Source organism: Euphorbia lathyris, chromosome 2, assembly GCF_963576675.1.
Source record: "Euphorbia lathyris chromosome 2, ddEupLath1.1, whole genome shotgun sequence".
NCBI lineage: Eukaryota > Viridiplantae > Streptophyta > Magnoliopsida > Malpighiales > Euphorbiaceae > Euphorbia > Euphorbia lathyris.
The window spans coordinates 37894042-37897975 of NC_088911.1; positions in this window are offsets into that span (position 1 = coordinate 37894042).

Here is a 3934-nt window from a genome sequence, read left to right on the forward strand (position 1 = left end):
AAAGTACAAAAATAAACCTTGTGGTTACACCTGTTTTCGAACAACACCCATGTGGTTTAAAAGTTTGCAAAATGGTACATTGAGGTTCATTCCGTTAGCAAACACATACCAAATTGACTAACGGTGTTAAAAGTCAAAGGGAAAATATTTAATTTAGTCCTTATATTTATTTATTTTATAAATTAACCCCATTTATTATCTAATTATCACTAACAAACCCCAAAATAAAAAATAAAAATCAAATATACCATCTTCTCCATCTCTCTTTAATTTCTTATTTCTCTCTCTCCTCTCTCCTCTATTAATTTCTCTCTAAAATGAATTGAGTTTCCATACTACTGCATACAATAACTTCACTATTTATTTTTCAGTTCAAGCTTATAATATCCGATTGTTTAATTTTCTCTTTTTCATGACAGAATATCGACAAGAATCCTTCAGTCAATTGCCCAGTTCTAGTAATTCATGTAAGCATCCTCAAATAGGAGGTAATGAGAATCTGAATTTTATACACACCACCCTTCTTTTATACTCGCTTATCTCAACACAGCCAGAAACAATCAACATTCAAGTAACGCAATTCCTTTCTCTCATATTATCAAACAACTCCCTCGCTTCTTTCATCAAACCACAACGAGAATATCCAGTTATAATCGAATTCCATGAAGAAACATTCTTTTTGGGCATTTCATCAAATTACTTCCTAGCATTCTTTATATCACCATTCCTTACATACCCAGACAACATCGCATTCCAGCTAACTACATTGCACTCAGGCATTGATTCAAATATACTTTTAGCATCTTCAATAAGCCCAGCTTTTGCATACCCAGATAGTAAGGTGGTCCATGTTCTTAAATTCTTGTACTCACAAACTTCAAAAAGTAATTTAGCATCTAGAATTTTATTATTTTGGATATAAGCAGAGATCATGGAATTCCACGACCAGGTGTCTCTTTGAGGCATTGAATCGAACAGGTGGCGGGCCTCTTCGACTCGGCCGACTTTGCCCAACTCTTGAATAGTTTTGTTGCATTGTATATAGTTGTATGAAATTCAATTGATTTTAGAGAGAGAAATTAATAAAGAGGAAAGAAGAGAGAAATAATAAATTAAAGAGAGATGGAGAAGAGAGTGTATTTGATTTTTATTTTTTATTTTGGGGTTTGTTAGTGATAATTAGATAATAAAGGGAGTTAATTTATAAAATAAATAAATATAAGGACTAAATTAACTCTTTTTCCTTTGACTTTTAACACCGTTAGTCAATTTAGTATGTGTTTGCTAACGGAATGAACCTCAGTGTACCATTTTGCAAACTTTTAAACCACATGGGTGTATTTGAAAACAGGTGTAACCACAAGGTTTATTTTTGTACTTTTCCCTAGAAAATAAGTACAACATTACAAACCAAAGTGGAGGAGATTAGTGGAGAGAAAAGAAGGAAGTAACTCATGCTGCAGTGTAGATTTTTCCATGGTAGCGAAAGAGATTCATTCAAAGGTTCTACAATTGGTAATTGTAACAATATGATTCTCAGTGATTGTTATTAATGTGAAGTTCAGTATTTATACAGGATACAGTTCACTCTATGTGAACAACTATAATTAACAGCTTATCCTATATTCTAGGCTAGAGATAAATAATACAGAGAATAATAACTAAATACATAGTCTAATACACCCCCGTAGTCTTAAGGTTCGGAGGGCAAACGTTGAGACTATTTCGAAAATCCTCAAACAGTGTCGACGGCAGACCTTTGGTGAAGATGTCAGCGATTTGATAACGAGAGGACACGTGAAGGACACGGACCTCTCCTTTGGCAACTCGTTCTCGGACAAAATGGATATCCATTTCCACATGCTTAGTGCGGTGGTGTTGAACCGGGTTGCCTGTCAGATAGACTGCGCTGATGTTGTCACAGTACACTAGTGAGGATTTCTGAATTGGACAGCCAAGTTCTAATAGGAGATTGCAGATCCAACATGTCTCAGACACAACGTTGGCAACGCCACGATATTCAGCCTCTGCGCTGGAACGGGACAGTGTTGGCTGTCTCTTCGCGGACCACGAGACTAGGTTGTCTCCTAGGAATACACAGTAGCCTGATGTTGAACGGCGAGTGTCGGGACAGCCTGCCCAATCGGCATCCCTATATGAAACCAATTGACTGAGAGGAGATGCTAGGAGTGTGAGCCCAAACTCAATAGTGCCTTTAACATACCTGAGAATGCGTTTAAGGGCAGCCATGTGTGTTGTTTTGGGGTTGTGCATGAACAGGCAGACTTGTTGAACCGCATATGAGATGTCATGTCGGGTAAGAGTAAGGTACTGAAGTGCACCAACCAATCTTCTATATTCAGTAGGATCATGGTAAGCAGAACCAGAAGAGATACTTAACTTTTGCTTGGTGTCCACTGGGGTGGTGGCCGAATTGCAAGAGGTGAGTCCGGCTTTGTCAATAATTTCGGAAGCATACTTCCGCTGAGATAGGAATAGTGACCCTGGAGAGTGAGTTACTGATATTCCCAAGAAGTAATGTAGGGGACCCAAGTCTTTCATTGCAAATTCGGAGCTCAATTGGGATATGATGGAGGCCTGAAGTTTGTCAGAAGAGGTTATTAACACTATATCATCAACATACAGAAGAAGGTAGGCTATGTCAGAACCTTGTTTGTAGATAAATAGAGAGCTATCAGATATGCTATTGGAGAAACCGATTTGGATGACAAAATTAGCAAATCGTTGATACTAGGCCCGAGGTGCCTGTTTAAGGCCATACAAGGATTTTTGCAGCAGACAGAAATGATCAGGATACTTTGGATCCCGGAACCCCAATGGTTGATGCATGTATACTGTTTCGTGAAGATCCCCATGCAAGAATGCATTTTTGACGTCCAATTGCCGAATTTTCCAATTTTTAGACAGAGCTATGCTGAGGACACCACGAATAGTAGCTGGTTTAACCAGAGGGCTAAATGTTTCACCACAATCAATCCCTGGCAACTGTCCTGAATCGTTGCCAACCAATCTTGCTTTATATCGCTCAAATGAGCCATCTGACTTCGTTTTGTGCCTGAAAATCCACCAACTACGAATAATATTAGCACATTTAGGACAGGGTACAAGTACCCACGTCTTATTTTGAATAAGAGCCTCAAATTCATCAGTCATGGCTTGTATCCAGTTTGGATCATTTAATGCAAGAGAGGGTGTTTTAGGAATAGGAGATATGGGAGAATTGGTTAAGATAGAGAGATTTAACATTCGACGGGGTTTGTGGATTCCATGTTGGGCCCTTGTGGTCATTTTGTGAGTATTAGGAACCTGTATTTGAGGGGAAACGATAGAAGTATCAGACTGTGTTTGTGGTGCAGTAGAGGAGGATGTGGAAGATGATACGGACTCAGATGTTTGTAATTGCGCTGTGCGCGCAGACGACGACTCGGAAGGACTGACATTATGGGATGAGACCGAAGATGACGGTGATGGAGTGGTGAGACTCGATGGAACAGCAGGTGACACGGACTGATTAGCGCGACTGGATATAGGGGTGGACGACGATGATTGTTTCGACGCAACAGGAGACGAGGACACGATGGATCTTGGAACGACGACTGACTCGAGACTGACGGAGGGGCGACGAGGTGAGGGATTGCGGAAATGGACAGCGGGTAGGAAGTTGCTGTCCGACACAGGAGGAAGTGAAGGGGAGGGATCGCAACTTTTAGGTGCGGTGGAAAACGGAAAGTTTGATTCGTCAAAGACAACATGTCGGGAGATGATTATTTTATTTTTAGACGTGTCCAGACACTTATAGCCCCTATGATTGGATGGATATCCTAAAAATACACATGGAAAAGAACGAGATTCAAGCTTATTTCGAGTTTGGGATGGAATTAGAGGGAAACAAAGGCATCCGAAGACGCGCAAG